Source organism: Micromys minutus (assembly GCF_963924665.1).
Source record: "Micromys minutus genome assembly, chromosome: 23".
Lineage (NCBI taxonomy): Eukaryota > Metazoa > Chordata > Mammalia > Rodentia > Muridae > Micromys > Micromys minutus.
This window is the reverse complement of record NC_137958.1, coordinates 28,800,256-28,818,980: the sequence shown is the minus strand read 5'-3', so window position 1 is coordinate 28,818,980 and position 18,725 is coordinate 28,800,256.

The window sequence follows — 18,725 nt, the reverse complement described above, 5'->3', positions numbered from 1 at the left end:
ACTTATCATTGAACACTGTAAACCTAAAATATCAAAATCCCAGAAGATCAAAAATCTTTAAATAAAGATCAGAGGCAATATGTCATTTTTAAAAATATGATGTTGTTGATCTGAGATTCAGCTCTGGCAGGCTGGGAACTCTATGTCTGCCAGGCTGACCTCATACTCACAGAGGTCAACCAGCCTCTGAAGTTGGAGTGATGGGTGGGATTCAAGTTGTATGCCGTCACACCCAGTCCAGATTCTAAAACTTACCTGTTAAGGAAGATTTATATAAAAGTGTGGCAATATTTTATGTGCCATCTTATGCAATGAAATAATAATTACATTTTTTTTTTGCAATCTCAATCATTCAGGAATACTTGTGACAGATACACTAAGCAATGATTAGTCAAAAAGTGAACTATAGTGTATAGTCCCAAACACTCGGAGGCAAGGGCAGGTTTGATGTCAGTGAGTTTGAGGCTACCCTGGTAACAAGGACAGCCAAGTCTACATAGTGACACTCTATGTCAGATACCCTGTCCAAAATGAATTTTTATGGAGGTATATCACTGTGAGTGGTAATTATCTGTAGCTAGCTTTACAACTACAACTTGAAATACCATGAAAACCCACATTAATGAGACTAAACAAAACTGTTATGAGTTAAATATTACCACATGGTCCAAAGACTTTTTTGTATGTACTGACTAAGCTTCAATACACATACACGATTCACACACACAAAAGTTACTTGTAATGTATTTTTGTTGTCTCAAAGTTGGGAAAAAATATATCAATGTACATCATGGCAAGTTATTAGAAATCATCAAAAATAGAAGAAGGAAAACAAAACAAAGCAAAAAATTAAAATAAAAACCCTGCTGGCTATAACCTTAATACTAAGGATACTGCAACAGGAGGATTGCCAGGAGGTTGAGGCTAGCCTTGTCTACAAAGAGAATCTAGACCAACCTGTATGAGAAAGTGAGATTCCATCTCAAACAAACAAACAAAAAAAAAAAAAACAATTTGAAAATTAGACTGTGTTAGCTGGAGGGAGCATTAGCAGGGAGGTAGACATATTCCGTACAGCCAGCCAGCGTTCATGACCAGAGTTACATTCTGAAGTCTTCTGTCTTTGATGAATAATTCTGGTCTTTTGTACATGTCTCTCTTCGAGGAATATTTTCACTTGTTTGTTTTTTTGTACATTTGTTTTCTATGTGGAACTGTACTTTTTGAAGTTCATCTGAGGCAGCATATACCAATATGATCATTCCTACTAAATTACTCTACTGACTCAACCATGTAGAAATCTATTCTAGATCACTCAGATACTGACCACAATACCAGTTTTTTTGCTGAAAATAAAGGTCAGGTGAAAGGATGACCTCCAAGGCTCAGGAATCACTGAAGAAAACAGGGCCACAGTAACAGAAGAGCCAGAGCGAGGCATGAAGAGGGGTTGAATGTTGTCTCTCAAACATGACAATGCTGTTTCATTCTTGATCTCTCACTAGTTGAGATCACTGGCACAAGACCTGTGCAGGACTGAGTCTGCCAAGATCCTGCCATGTGGGAAAAAAGGACTCTGAGCCTGCTCCTTTACTACAGACAGATAATAGTAGCTAGAGATAGAAAGGATCATAAGTGTCCCCTGAGAAATCATGCTATGCAATAGATCTGGTGTAAAATGGATTTATTGGGGGGAGGGAGGGGAGTCAGGACCTGGGGAATGGGTAGAAGAAGACAAATGGACATGCAGATGAACAGGTGGATGGGGCGGGGGAGGGGAGGAGCCTGTGTATGGAACAGAGTGGAAATGCTGAGAACAGAGAGACCATTTTCGCACCAGCACACCTGGCAAACCTGCTAGTGGTGGCAGATGACAGAGGCAGGTAGTGGCAGGTGATGATGAAAGCAATTACTAGGTCCCAGGAAGCAGGCCAGTGGAATTGCCTGTCCACTAACTGCAAGTACAGAAGCATTTGTAGTTAAGGTCACAGGTGGGGCATAAGCCAATTCTTTGAGAAATATTTAATCACAAACAGAAATGAACCTAGGTGGGTTTTTTTTTTTTTTTTTTTGCTTTTGTTTTTGTTTTGTTTTTTAACTATAAGATGGCTTTCAAGCCCAAGATGGGGGGTATGCTGGTTGATCAAGAGCTAAAGTGTCTCTGGAGAAATCTGTATGGCCTTAGGAAGGGAGGGGGTGTCTTACTTTCGTTAATAAAAGGATTTAAGTATGAAATGAAAAGCTCAGTGGCCATTTTGTTAGTTTAGAAGAAAAATCAAGGGGCAGGAAACTTGTAAATCTTGACAGCTGCCAGAGGAGAATGGAGCAGGTAAAGAAAGGAAACAAACACACAAACAATCACACAAACCACATCATTTGAGGTCAGTCAGTCAGGTGTGGAGATCAGCCATGCAGCTTATGAGAGAGAGAGAGAGAGAGAGAGAGAGAGAGAGAGAGAGAGAGAGAGAGAGAGAGAGTAAATATTAAGCATTAGGAGAACATGCTTAGAACAGAGAGAAGTTCCTCAGAAAACAGGTCAACTTAAGAAGCTGCATGGTTTCCATTGTCTAGTAATCTGCTGCTCTGGGGAATTGGACTTCGGCATGTTTTATCATAGCACTGCTTGTCTTCTCGAGCACTGGTCCCTCGGCTGGGTGATAAGACCTGTCCAACTGGCTGAGTGCTTCAGAGACAACAGGTCTCCGCCCAGAAGCCGATTCCATTCTTCACTGTAACATTCCTCCCTCTGAAAAGGTAACCCTAAAGTCATTTCGGAGATGGGCTCAAATTGAGAGCTGGCTATAACCCATTTTGCTCAGTGTTATTCACAGGAGGGATTGCTGTCTGGGCAGGTGTTTGGGTTCCCACTGTGACATTCAGTTTCCAGACAGGAGCACTCATTTAGGAGGAGAAATCAGAGCTCCTTTCTGGCAGAGAACAGGACGTGTGTGGAAAAGCTGCTGTTTTCAGGGGTCTCTATTCAACTTGCCATCCTCCTCCAGGCTCTGAGGTGCTGGGATTATGGGGAGCCATTACCATGGCCCATATTACTACATTTCCATTCTGGTAATTTCTTCACCTGTCTCTGAAAGCATTTTCCGGAGATGCTGTTGATTAACATTAACTCCTATTTTAAAGAAGACATTCTTTTAAATTTTTTGCCCAAAATAAGGACTTTCCTATCATTTCTTTTCAACACATAATGGAATAATTAGTTGTGGCATTGCTACACAAAATCAGATTGGCATACCAATTCTGTACTCAGAATGCTCTGTGAGGTTTCGGCATCCGGCCCACTCTGATAGGGAGTGGCCATGAGACTAATATCTTACTTGTCTTTCTTCTAAAAGCCTGCTTTGGCAAGGTTGTTGTTTAAGTCAATGCCAAAGCATCCCCACTGGTTTCCAGTTATGCGGCCCAAAGGTTTCAGGACACGTGAAGTAAAAGCATCACGTTTGGACCATTGCAAAATTTGCTGTCCTCTACCTTTTCCATTCTTGGCAGCATTTGTTAATTCCTGGATCTTGGCATCTTTGTATCTGATGGTGACACCTGAAATGGTGACAAGAATCATGAACTCATAGGCTGCCAAATCAGAGTACACCTCCACCAGGACACACAGGAATGGAGACATGTCCACAGATGGAAGACTCAACCTAATTTGAGTGTTATCTATGTTGACTAGATTAAGACCTCTGCTTGGTTTTGTTTGATAGACTTGGGTTACGTAATCTTTTTTCTAAGTATATGCCCTTTCTCATGACAGAATCTAATTTTAATCAAATGCACACCCAATTACTCATAGGCCTAAGCCATTGAATACGTTTTTCCTTCTACATGTTCACCCGGAAGCCCTGGAAAGTATATCAAACTGAGCCACAGCAGCCCTGGGTGTTGTATAACACTGGGGGGGGGGGGAGGGGCAATATTATGAGTCATGAAACAGATCTGAAGCGACAATAAGAAGTCACGATGATGTGTACAACTGTGGTGTTTAGAATGAGAAATTTCCCCCATAGAAACCGTGATTTCCAATCGGTGGTGCTGTTAGGAGAGGTTTAGTTGAGGCTGGAGAAAGTAACTCACTAGGGGCAGGACTGTAAGGTCATACAGCTTTCCCCTCCGTCCAGTTTGCTCTCTGCTTCATGCAGAGAAAAGATCTCTCAGTTTTCTGGAGCTACAGTCAACCTATCCTGGACTCATCTCTCTACAACTGGGAGCCAAAGTAAGGTCTTTCTTCCCTAAGTCACTTTGCCGATGGTGTTTTATGATGAGTTAACTGACACGTTAGTCGTTGGAAAGGAGACAAAATAAATGCCAGAGTGATGGGCACAGAGATTAAAATCTCCAGTGCTAGTGAAACACAAGGAGGTTCACTGTGGGACACAAGTAGATGGGTCTTTAAAAAAATGTAAACAGAGTCGTCACGTAGCTCAAGTATTCAAGTTTATGGTTGTATTTCAAATAAATTTTGTAAAGGCATTTAAGCAGAAACGTATATGTGCTCACAGTCAATGACAGACAGAAGCAACTGAAGCTATTAGCTGACAAATGAGTCAATATAAGTTATGTCCACATAACTCAGCCTCCAAAAGGATGCAAATACATGATCCAAAATGAATAAACCTCGCAAAAATATATATTAATTGCTTTTGTTTCTCTGACTAAAATCTGACAGAACCAACTTGAGGGTTTGTTTTGGCTTGTGGTTTCTAAGGATCACGACTGCCTGGCTCTTGTGCTTGGACATGCATGAGCATCATGTTAGCAGGAGTGTGTAGCAGGGGACCTTCTTCATCTCATGGAGGGCAGAGGCAGAGAGAGTATCGAAACACAGCAAAGAGCCCGGGCAAGACTTATCCCCAAGGACATATTCCCAGGGACCTACTGTCTTTCATCATCTCTCATTGATGCTATCATTTTAGGAATCTGCTGAGAGATTAGTCCAGCAGGTTAGAACACTGAAGCTAGTCTCCGAAAACTCAGTCATTACCCAAGAACTGTATGCAAGCTTTTAGGTGAGTAGCCAATTAACAAGAACCACCACCTCACATGTATTGGGGAAAAGAGGCTGTGTGCAGATGGAGATTGGCTCAGAGGTTAAAAGCACTGACTGCTCTTCCAAGGACCTGATTTGGTTCCTAGAACCCATGGGACAACCCACAACTGGCTATAACTCCAGTTCAGGGAACCTTCTTCTGCCCCCTGTCCCACAGCATGGGACATGAAAGTACTATGTAGGCATGCATGCATGAAATGCCCCCACTCACAAAATAAAATACCCATTTTAAAAAGAGTCATTCAAAAGGCTACATATTTAGTGATTCCATTTATAGTAAGTGTTCAGAACAAACAAGTCTGTAAATAGAGGGTAGATGCGGGTTGTGGGGTAGCCAGTCTGAGGGAAGTGTATTTGGGAAGGATTGAAATGAGCAAACATAGTTTTGGATACCAGTGATGCTTTGCCAGCATTTGAAGATGCTAAAATCCACAAAGCTACATTCTTATGAGGATACAGTTTATAAAAATCTAAATTATGTATAATGTAAATGGCTTACATACTCATATTGAAAGAATAAACGTATCCACTGTTTTTAAAAAAATAATCTTACTGAAATGTTACTATAAAATTACTGTGGGTAGAAATTTTTCAATATCTAAACCAACAATTTCTAAGACACCAGTACGAGTCAAGTGAAGACTGTCCATCAAAAATAGAAAACCCTGAAGTGGACGTTTCTGACTGTGTCATGTGAGGCAGACTCTAGGGTTGTTGGCCTTCATCTTCTCTGACACAGGGCCTGTTTGGGGTTCTGGGAGTTTGACCATGTGCTCTTACCCCAGTGCTGGGCTCTAGGGAGTTACAGAGAGACTGCTCAGGGGGTGCAGTCTGAAATGCAGGAAAACAGGCGCTGGTTCATGGATCCCTCGGCCTGTGATGAGGCCAGGGTTATGGGGTCCTCAGACTCTTGGACATCCAGGTGCTGCTGGGAGTCATAGAAGAGCAGAGAATGAATTTAGGGGTAGGCAGGTCTGCGGGCTGGTGACAGTATCTAGTCCTAGGCTGGTTTCCAGGAGAGTTCCAACTTGTCCTTCCAGGGAATGATTGTCCTTAGCTTGTCAGAATCAGGTTTTTGGCAGTTGTGGCTAAGAGCACAAAAAGGCCTTCTAGGGAGATTAGGCTCCGGCTCCTATAGTCAAAGGCCTTCCTCGTGGCTCCCCACAGTGGATTTTGGTGAAAAGAGACAGCCCATGGTTCTGAACAGTTTGTTTTTGTGGTAAAAAATAGATTTATAAAACCATATCCCACTTCTCAGGGTGAACCTGAGATTAAATACCTTTTGTAGGGAGGAATGTCTGGGAAAGAAAGCTTATTGGCTAAGCCTTTTAGTGTCTAGGCATATCATTAGCATGGAGAACTCTGGTTTGGGCCTACGTGACTGTGGTCATGGCTCTTTTCCTATCATCATGGTCTGAGATGTTAGGGATGCTTCACCTACATGTGGAAGGGCATGGGCGTTGCCCTTACATCGTTGTTTTTACATTTCCTTTTACTTTTCTTCTTCTAGTTTTATAGTTATTACGGTATAATAAAGGAAGAGCAGAATTACCGAGACAGGTTCCCACAGTTGTCGTTTTGTATATATTTATAATTTCCTTTTAGTTTTTATCCTTGGTTCTCAAAGAGAAAAGGTATGATCTCTATCAGGCTTGTTGAGGAGAAAGAGAGAGAGGCTGTTCAACTTGTGAAAGCAGTTGTCACAAAATGGTTCTTCAGATCAATGAGACTTATTAGGAGAGAAAGGAAGCTACACAAGCATGGAGACCATTATGTAGAACACTGAGGGACAGTACATCATGGCAGAGACAACAAGACGGACTGTAAAGAGGAAAAATAGAGAGACAGGGAAACACAGAGACAAGGAGATACAGACAGACAGACAGATAGAATAGAGTGAGCCCTGGGAAGAGAGACACCATTTTTATGCCCCAGAGAGTGGCAAGCCTGGTCATAGAAGATGTGTTGAAATTAACCAGGAAGGGTTAGTTACTCAAAGAGAAGCAACTTGCCCTGGAAAGGGAAATGCAAAGACAAAGATGAGCCTGTATAGCAGACTGGTGAAGGTTTAATGAGCTAAATTTGACTGGAAAATAATAGAAAAAATAAAAAATGATTTGGCTTAAAAATCAAGGGTTTTGTTGCTGATGTTTTTAAATAAAAATATGGTGGAGTGTCACGGTACCCACCTTTCATCTGAGAACCCAGGAGGCAGAGGCAGGTAGATCTCTGTGGTCCACCCAGCCGGGTTTACATTTTGAGTTTCTGGCCAACCAGGGATACGTAGTAAGACCCTGCCTCAATAAACAAACAACAAAAAACAAATATTTTAGCAAGATGGGAACCTGGGGCATATTTTGTAGCTCGTGGGCTAACTGTCCTGGAGTACTCACGGCAGCAGCAACGGCCACTCTGAATGTTGTCCTCTGAGCTTTATAGTTGTTCCATAAACTGCTCGAGTGCGCGCTCGCACACACACACACACATACACACACACACACACACACACACATACACACACATACACATACACATACACACATACACACACACACATACACACACATACACACGTACACACATACACACACATACACACACATACACACATACACACACACATACACACACATACACACACATACACACACATACACACACACACACACACACACACACACACACACACACTCCTCTCATAGCACACATGTTTTCTAGGGCTTAAGTTTGTTCATTTATAAAGAGTAGTGCAATCACCAGGAAATGTGCTAGGTCCTTCCCACTTTACTGTTCTGTGAAAATACCCCACTTCTAAGGAGGCATGTGATCAGCAGCCAACACTAAGCTAATATAAATGCAGGTAGTAGTTTCCTTACTGGACAATATTTTAAAATAGGGGCAGATTAGAGATGTAGGATTTTTGCCATTGAACCAATATTTTACATAACATTTTTCGTTACGTTTTTAGTTGGATATTTCTTTACTTACATTTCAAATGTTATCCCCTTTTCCAGTTTCCCCTCCAGAATCTCCCTCTCCTCCATTGGGGTTCCTATGCTCAGTCTATTGTCAGTCTGCTGCAAGCATCTACGTTTGTATTGGTAAGGCTCTAACAGAACCTCTCAGGAGAGAGACATCGACATCATATTCCCGTCAGCAAGCATTTCTTGGAATCAACAAGTGTTGGGGTTTAGTGGCTACACATGGGATAGACCCCCAGGTGCTGTCCAGAGACTTTTTCTCCCTCAGTCTCTGCTCCACTCTTTGTCCCTGCATTTCCTTTAGACAGGAGCAATTCCTTTAGACAGATAGGTATGTGGGCTCATTTCTGGTCTTCAACTCTGTTCCACTGACCTACTTGCCTGTTTCTGTAACAATACCATGCAGTTTTTATCATGATTGATTTGTAATACAGCTTGAGGTCAGGGATGGTGATTCTCCCATAAGTTCTTTCATTGTTGAGAATAGTTTTTTTTTTTTTTTTTCTATCTTGGGTTTTTAATTATTCCAAATGAATTTGAGAATTGTTCTTTCTAACTCTATAAAGATTTGAGTTGAAATTTTGATGGGGATTGCATTGAATCTATAGATTGCTTTAAGTATGATAGCCATTTTTTACTATATTAATCCTGCTAAACCATGAGCATGGGAGAGCTTTCCATCTTCAGAGGTCTTTGTTCAGGGAATTGAAGTTCTTGTCATACAGATCTTTGACTTGCTTAGTTAGAGTCACACCAAGATATTTTATATTATTTGTGACTATTTTGAAGAATGTTGTTTCCCTAATTTCTTTCTCAGCCCTTTTATCCTTTGAGTAGAGGAAGGCTACTGATTTGTTTAAGTTAATTTTATAACCAGCCACTTTGCTGAAGTTGCTTATCAGCTGTAGGAGCTCTCTGGAAGAATTTTTGGGGTCACTTAAGCATACTATCATATCATCTGCAAATGGTGATACCTTGACTTCCTTCCTTCTAATTTGAATCACTTTGATCTCCCTTTGTTGTCTAATTGCTCTGGCTAGAACTTCTAGTACTATACTGAAGAGTTAGGGGAGAGGCAGTCTTGTCTTGTCCCTGATTTTAATGGGATTGCTTCACGTATCTCTCCATTTAGTTTGATGCTGGCTACTTGTTTGCTGTATAATATTTATTATGTTTAGGTATGAACCTGGAATTCCTGATCTCTTCAGTGCTTTTAACATGAAGGGGTGTTGTGTTTTGTCAAATGCTTTCTCAGCATCTAAGGAGAGGATCATGTGAATTTTTTGAATTTGTTTATATATTGGATTGCAGTAATAAATTTTCATTCATATATATATAACCAACCTTACATTCCTAGGATAAAGTCTAATTGATCATGGTGAATAATGGCCTTGATGTGTTCTTGGATTTGGTTTATGAAATTTTTATTGAGTATATTTGCATTGATATTCATAAGAAAATTGGTCTAAAGTTCTCTCTCTCTCTCTCTCTCTCTCTCTCTCTCTCTCTCTCTCTCTCTCTCTCCTCTCTCTCTCTCTCTCTCTCTCTCTCTCTCTCTCTCTCTCTCTCTCTCTCTCGCTCTCTCTCTTGTTGCGTCCTTGTGTGGTTTAGGTATGAGAGTGATTGTGGCTTCATAGAATGAAATAGGCAGTGTTTCTCCTGTTTCTCTTTTATGGAATTGTGTGAGGAATGTTGGTTTTAGGTCTTCTTTGAAGGTCTGATAGAATTCTGTACTAAAATCATCTGGCCCTAAGTGATTTTTTTTTCGTTGGGGGCATTTTAATGACTGCTTCTATTTTCTTAGGGGACACAGGCCCCGTTTAGATAGTTTACCTGCTCTTGGTTTAACTTTGGAATGTGGTATCTGTCTAGAAAATCATCCATTTCATATAGATTTTCCAGTGTTGTTGAGTTCAGGCTTTTGTAGTAGGATCTGAGGATTTTTTTAATTTCCTCTGTTTCTGTTGTTATGTCTCCATTTTTAGTTTTGATTTTGTTAATTTGGATACTGCCTCTGGGCTTTTTAGTTAGTTTGGCTACATGTTTACCTATCTTGTTGATTCTCTCAAAGAACCAGCCTTTAATTTTTGCTGAGTATTTGCATGGTCCTTTTTGTCTCTATTTGATTGGTTTAGGCTCTGGGTTTGACTATTTCCTACCTTCTACTTCTCTTGGATGTGTTTGTTTCTTTTTGTCTTGGAGCTTTTAGGTGTGCTGTTAAGTTGGTAGTGTAGGATCTATCCAATTTCTTTACCACGGCAATTAGTGCTATGAATTTTCCTCTTAGGGCTGCTTTTATTATTTTTCATACGTTTGGGTATGTTGTATCATCATTTTCATTGAATTCCAGGAAGTCTTTAATTTCGTGATATTGCAGTAAATATTAAAAAATATAAAGGGTTTATCTCTTTATCTGCCCTGAGGTCTCACTCCTCAGGCCCAACCCTCGGCGTGCGTACCTCTGTCGCTTATTTATTTTTAATATTTATTGCAACAGGTGGCGCAACAATGTGTTAGGCAAGAATCCACTAGAAGGTTTACGGCTATCAGCCTAAGAGTTAGTTAAAAAGTGTTTATTTTCTGAGTAAGAGGGGGCAAGCACCATTTTGAGTCACATGATGTCTCAGTGCAGGAACCTTAAAGAGACAGCTTTTGCTGACAGGCTGTAGTGTCCTGTGGCAAAAAAAAAAAAAAAAAAAAAAAAAAACAGGCAACCCAGGTACACACAGAGATAGAGAAAAAGGAGAGAAAGTGAAAGAGAGAGATATAAAGAAAAATAGAAAGAAAGAGATAGAGTAAAAAGAGAGAGATAGGGAAAGAGAGAGGATAAAAAGAGAGATAAAGAGAGATAAAAAGAGATATTATTAACTATTTGATTCTTCAAAAAATTGTTTTCAAAAATTAAAAAGGTTATTTGTTTTAAGGTAGTGTAAAGAATTGAGATACAAGTCGTTTATAGAGTAAAGAATTTACTATACTAAATGGATTTAATACATGTCTACAGAATATTTTACCCTAAAACAAAAGAATGCACCTTCTTCTCTGTATCTCATGGTACCTTCTCCAAAATTGATCATATAATTAAGCAAAAAACAAGACTCAACCAATACAAGAAGACTGAAATAATCCCGTGCTTCAACAAGGCCAGAAATCTCAGAATGACTAAAATTACCTGATAATGAGAAGCATAAAACACAGCTTCCAAAACTAGCCAATATATAGAGACTGCTGCTGATCACTAGAACAGTCACACCTCTCTCAAAACATTGGAGCATCAGTCTTCAGCCTTCTGGCTTAGGATCATATCTGACAAAACTTTTTAATGCAGAAATCTGAAGGGCTAATAATTTTGGCTTGGCAAAGATTATCAGTCGGCTATTCCACAAAACACTCGACATCCCTACTCACCAGGGAAATGTAAATCAAAACAACCCTGAGATTCCACCTCACACCAGTTAAAATGACTAAGATGAAAAACTCAGGTGATAAGCATGTTCTTTTCTTTCATTAGCTATTCCATCTTTTTGAGGAAAGAGATGCAAAGTACTGTTAAAATCATGATACCAGGCTCTGTGCTAAAAGCTTGACCACTCCATTATTTTGTTCTAAAACAGGGGTGCAAACTCTTCATAGGCTTAAACCATGACCATTGAAAAACACAATTTACATTATGAATCATAACAATAAGCAACCATGTTGGTGAGAGTTCATGGGTACAGCTTCCCCATCACACCTAAGGGACACACTATGTAATAGCAAGCATCTTAAGCCCCTGACTCTCTAAGTCTTTCTTCCCCCTCTCCCACAATTTTCCCTAAGCCTTAGGTTTAAGGGTTGCATTGCAGATACATCAGGTGGGGTTGGGTACCACAGTAACTCATTCCCTGAATTCTAAGAGGTTGTGGACTTTTGTAATAGGCTCTATCTGTTGTAAAAAGAAGTTTTTTTGATGAGGGTAAGAGATACATTTATCTGTGGTATTAGAATATTTATTTAGAGGACAGTAAGACATTATATTGATTTATGAAGCTGCCAATTGTAGGTTCTCTTCTCCAATCTATGATCTTTGCAGTCATAAGTAGTTTGAGTAGTTTGATAGGTTTATAACACAGGCATCAATGTCGTACTTTTGAATGGGCCTTAAGTCCAAATACACATTAGTCAATTGTTCCAAAGGTGAAAGTGTCACTACTGACCTTGTGGATATCTTCCTGGTCCAGTCATGCTTGTGTTTCTTAAGTGTAAAGCTGTGTAGGACGACCAGTTGCTTCTCTTCCTTGAGAACTTGCATAATGCTTTCTGACAGTATAAGACCCAGTTCTCAGGGAAGAGGCTTCTAGGTTTCTTACAGCTTGATATCTCCAAGTCCAGTGTCCAAAGTGTGTGGTGTCTTGAGCTTGAGTAATAGGCCTTACCTTCTAATTCCCGAAGGCAGTCAGTGGTAATATTCATTGCTTTGGAACTCTCCTATACTCCTCTGACCAACAGCTATGGAAGAGGTTTCTCGTGCCTAGTACTGGAGTTTTCATTAGATGGCCCATGGCTCTTGGGGGAGCATTATCACCCCAAGTAGCACAACCTCATTTGAACTATAAATCTATATATGTATACTGCATGCAATGTAAGTAAACATTGTATATGATTTTTATGTCTATTCAAAAATCCATGTTGTTATTTATGTCCCCCCCCCAATATTGCCCTCTTCCCTGCTCCACACTTGAAGCTCATCCTCTTTTTTCCCATTCCCCACCATAGCACTTTTTTCTCCTGTTTACATCTCTAGATTGAAGGCAAGAAATCAATTCTTCAACTCATTTCCTCCACTAGGAAAAGCACCGTGCCCTCTGATGCCCACTTTCTGCATTGACTTTATTTTTGAAGAAAAAGCTGCAATTTGAGACAATGCACTCCTTACAAATTCTACTTATTGCTTATCATGTTTGACACATACCTCCGAGATCTAGGCTCTGTAGATCTTTTAAAGACAGAAAGGACGGTGGAAGAGAACGTATTTGATTGTTGCTTGCATGAAAACTAATGAGACTTCTCAGCTCCCCTATGTTTTTTGGAATGTCTTTGATTGCATTGTTCGAGATGTTGAGTGTTTTGAGTTGAGTCATATGAGACAGTTCTTCTGGAAGTCTTGTTAACTGCAAGGACGATTACACAATTAAGATTTTACAAATCCATAAATATTTGTCTCCTACATTTCCCCCTGAAAACAACCAGAAGACTAGAGTTTTGTCCCAGCCTTTGTGTAAGGAGATAATTTCATTCTGTTACAGTTCTTTGCGACTCCACATCCTGAAATCCTTGGGGTTTTGTGTAGACCCTACATGTCTCCCAGACTGATTAGTACTCCCCAGTTAACACTATTGCTTGGGGCCCACCCCTTCACCAGGCCAGCTCATAGCTGCCGCCTCCCCAACTCTTTTCTTGCCTCCCTAAGGATGACGCTTCTTTCTCTTTTGTCTTCCCTAGAGTTTTGCCAACTAATCTGTTATATTTAACATAATCTCCTCACAAAGTGTGATAAAGACATCCATCCTTAGACGTGTTCACACAGCAAAAGCACACTACACATACAAACATATTATGCCCCACATACCACAAATACACTGCATCCATACACCAAACACATAGCACCCACACAATACACACACAACACACATACAATGTATACATAAAACACTACATAAATATAGCACCACACACATCACACACATAACACATACACATACTCACATACACCACATACATACTGCACACACTCTACATATATAAATGCACATATACAACACATGTACATATACCACACATACACACCCCATATACATACACATACATAGACAACACACCCATACCATACACCACACACAGAGATGACACCCTCACCCACGTACCACACTGGCAAAGCCATATCTAAAGGGAACAGTGACTGTCATAAAGCCAGCACAGCTACTTGACAAAGATCCACAAAGCTGAGCCACATGATGCAATTGCTCTTGTGCCATCTTTCACTTTGGTCTTGATCTCCACATATTGCACGCTTGCTTTATTTTCAATATCTGTACACTTGGGGATATTGAATTCATTGGGAATTTCTTATGAATCATTTATGTCTTCTCTCAAGAGCACTGCTTCTAAGTTTCCCCAAGAAATCCCTGAGCATACTACTACTTCTGCTTTTAGGGAGAAATCCTTATCTGGCCACTTGAAGGTCTTCCTTAGGCCCTGGAGGTTGTGACTCCAAGATACCAGGGTTCTCCTTATGAAGTTCTGACTCCAAGATGCTCTTGGAACATCTGCCCCTGTACTTGTTCCGGAACAAGACAATCAGAGCAAATTAATGCAAAAAGGTAAACAAGGTCCCACAGGCTAGAGTGGTTGGCAGCAGATCAGATTAACAGCCTCTTCCTACTATGTACCTACTATGTACGCAGGTGATTATGTGGTACGTAAGATTAGAGCTGCACATGGTATGCTCTCAGAGAAAAAGACTCAGCAACAACGTCAGATTGGCTGGAGTTATCTTTATACAGGGGCTTATACTGATGGACAGAGAGAGGAGAGGATAAATGATAAGAGAATGAAGTATTAAGACCCCCTTTTTAGAAAAGTTAGCTTGTCTAGGGCCACTGTGGTATCATATGACTGCCGAACAAAAAAACGCCAAGTTTTCGTATACACGTAAATTCTGCAAAGATATAAAGTATAAACGCCGTAATATGTCAGAAGTTGAATAACAACCGCAGTAGCTTTGGACCAAATGACAATTGTCATTCTGACCATTAAAGTTGATGACGCACTGCTCCGGACATGGTAGTCTGCCCAAGTTGGTGTGGAGATTTTCTTTTTATCTAGTACCCTTGAATCCACAAGAGCTACCAGCCTGAAAATGAGCTGTCACGACGGCAAAATATGGCTCTAGATTCCTCGTTGGGTTATGGACTTGATGAGGGAGAATAATTGGAAAAGATTATTGTTCTGTTATGATTTATCAATGATGACTAAACTTATGACCAAAAGGAAGTTACAGCACATGTCTGGGAACAAAAGTGGTTTAGGTGTCAGTGTAACTGTGGCTTCATAGAAAGAATTGGGTAGTGTTTCTTCTGTTTCAATGTTGTGGATTAGTTTGAGGAATATTAGGTCTTCTTTGAAGGTCTGGTAGAATTCTGCACAAAAACTATATGGTCCTGGATTCCCCCTTTTTTGGGTGGGAGACTTTTAATGACTGACTGCTTCTCTTTCTTTAGGTATTACGAAGCTGTTTAGATGGTTTATCTGATTCTGATTTGGCACTTGGTATCAGTCTAGAAAATTATCTTTTTCATACAGATTTTTCAGTTTTGTTGAGAATAGGCTTTTGTTGTAGGATCTGATGATATTTTGAATTTTCTTCATTTCTATTGTCTCCATTTTCATTTCTGATTTTTTTAATTTCGGTATTGTCTCTGTGCCCAATAGTTAGTCTGCCTAAAAGTTTATCTTTCTTGTTGATTTTCTCAAGGAACCAGCTCTGGTTTTGTTGATTCTTTGTACAGTTCTCGTTGTTTCTATTTGGTTGATTTCAGCCCCGTGTTTGATTATTTCCTGCATTCTACTCCTTTTGGATGTATTTGCTTTTTCTAAATTGTTGTTGTTCTAGAACTTTCAGGTGTGCTGTCAAAGCTGCTAGTGTGTGCTCTCTCCAGTTTCTTTTTTGAAGGTACTCAGAGCTATGAGTTTTCCTCTTAGTACTGCTTTCATTGCATCCTGAAAGTTTGGGTATGCTGTGCCTTCATTTTCATTAAATCCTAAAAATTCTTTAATTTCTTTCCTTATGTCTTCCCTGACCAAGGTAACATTGAGTAGAACTTTGTTCAGCTTCCATGTGTGTGTGCTGTGCAATCTGGCTGATTTTAAATATTAAGTTTTTTTCCTGGCGTTTTTCCTTCATGAGGATTCCGGTGGGCAAGTGAGAGAGTGCATCATGTGGTAGCCATTGGCAGAGCCGCCATAGGGGAGGATGGGTGATAGAAAGTGAATGGTAGTTCCAGATGTTCCCAAGAGGAACACCTGTCAGGCAGCTTAGTCAAGCCAGCCTAAGGAAAGGAGGGACAGAGGAATGAGTAGCTGTCACAGTCTAGGGCCATTGCACTGAGCAAGGAACAGAGGCCAGAGCTCTGGGGGCTGGGCGAGTCTGCCAGTGCTGGCATCTAGCAGAAGCAAGTGTGGGGTTATTTAAAATTACACGTTACAAAGACCCTGATGTTTTTCTTTCCTATAGACCCCCAGCACTACCCCCCATCCTGATTCTTCACCATCAGCCCCCAAAACCCAACAACCAGAAGCACATTTTACCTGAAACTCTAAGTGGCAACATCTACCAAGATCCCAAAGAATTTCTTACCAGGAAAATGCATAGTGAGAGCCTGTTGTAGAAAAACAGACAGACAGACAGTCAGAAAAAAGAAGGAGAGAGAACATAGTCATCATATCCTGTTGAGAGACTGAAAATTTTCCTGTGGGATTTACTAGAATCAAAAGTGAGTGGCGTCCTCAGTCCCACTGTTTAATAAAGTGTTGATTTTTTTTGTTTCCCTTTTCCTTCCTCCCTTCCTTCCTTCCTTCCTTCCTCCCTCCCTCCCTCCCTCCCTCCCTTCCTCTCTTTGTTCCTTTCTTTTTCTCTTTCTTTCTTCCTTCCTTCCTTCCTCTCTTTCTTCCTTCCTTCCTTCCTTCCTTCCTTCCTTTCTTTCTTTCTTTCTTTCTTCCTTCCTTCCTTCCTTCCTCTTTCTTTCTTTCTTTCTTTCTTTCTTTCTTTCTTTCTTTCTTTCTTTCTTTCTTTCTGTATTTCTGTCTTTCTTTCTTTCTGAGTCAGAGGCTGGCTATGCAGCCCTGGCTGGTCCAGCACACACCATTTAGGACAGCCTGTCATTTTAACAGAGATCAGCCTGCTTTGCTCACCGAGTACTGAGATCAATGTCATGTGCCATCATGCCCAGATTTTTGGGGGGTCAGAGAGTTTAAATTAGATAATAGGCTAACATAAAAATTAGTGTGTTCTATTATAGCATTTTCACATATTTGTTCTTTAAGATAGAACCTCACGTATCCAAGGCTGTTCTTAATCTATGTAGTTGAGAGTACCCTTGTGCTTCTGATCCTCCTGCCTCTACCTCCTGAGTGATTGAATTATACAGCATGAGCTACCACATCTGATTTCTGTGGTAGCAGAGATTAATCCCAGGGATTTTATATATACTGGGCAAGCAACTCTAATGACTGAGCTGCATCCTAACTCCACATACTTTGATTTTACTCATGCCCTTTCCCCCTCTCTCCTACCCATTCTGTCTTACAATCCATCTGCCACACTCTCTGGCCTGAAGTTCAGGGACATTTTATTACTCAGATACTCCAAGTCTCAGAAATAGTTTGCTTCCAGAGTGCTTAATATCTTCATCTATTTTGTTCTAATAATAAAAAACAGTCTTAGGCAGTTATGAACAGTATAAGTTTATCTATCCCACAGTTCTGGTAACTACAGGGTTCAAGATGGAGGAGCTGCATCTAGTGATTACCTGTCTGCTACATCACACCAGAGAGGGAAGGTGGGGAGGAAGAGAGAGAGGGGAGGAATGCTCCTGTGAATTTAGGTCTTCATTCCTCTTCTTAGAAAGACACCACTGCTATCATGAACCCACATCATGATTCTGTCTAACCCTAGTTATCTCTTAGGGTCTCATTTCCAATGCCATCCACATGAATTTGAGGAAGAAGTTCTCATCCATGAATGTAGAGCACACATCAAACCATAGCACCAGTTAAGAGAGTCTTTTATTTTGACCTACAGGAAGTTCAAAACACAAGGACATGACTATCTCAGGGAGAATAAAAGTATTCTAGGAGTTGAAGGGCTGTCTTTATAATTTAAGCCACATTACAGGACTGGGGAAGACAAGCCAGGTTACAAACGTTCTCCCCCACAGTGGTAACCCTTAGCGATGCTCTCAAGTCAGTAATTATTGAAAACTGGCTCAGTTATTTTTCTAGTTCTGTAACATTCGTACGTGTTTTGACAGAAGTTCTGGTTTAGGAAATTGTTAATCTAGAATTTGGAGATTTGTTTTGTTTTCAATGTTGTTGTTTTCATTTTTCTTACTTTGATTTTTGCCTCTCTACACAATTCAAATAAATGTCATGTCTTCTTAAATCTACAGTCTTTTCAAGAGTAGGAGATACAGTTCCTGCTCATGTACACCACTGCCCCCTACCCTGAGCAGTGGTTCTCAACCTGTGAGTGACAATCCCTTAGGTAAACATCTATCTCAATAAAATTTACATTGTGATTCATGACAGTAGCAAAATTACAGTCGTGAATTTGAAAAGAAAATAACTTTATGATTGGGGGCATCACAATGTGAGGAACTGTATTAGGAAGGCTGAGAACCACTGTCCTAGAGCATTAGGGTGACCACAGCCGCAGTCATTCTCGATCAGTGTGTGACAAACAGATGTACAGATGCGTATTAGGCAGCTAGTGTCCGAATTCAGTGATTCAAGTTAGTTTTATTTAAACACTTTTTTCTTCCCTTAAAAACTTTCTCACATCTCCTTTTTGATCCCAGTTATTCTATTTTAAATCTCTTGCTGTGTGAATAACTCCGAGAGCAAGCTACACATTGCAGCTAATTAAAAAA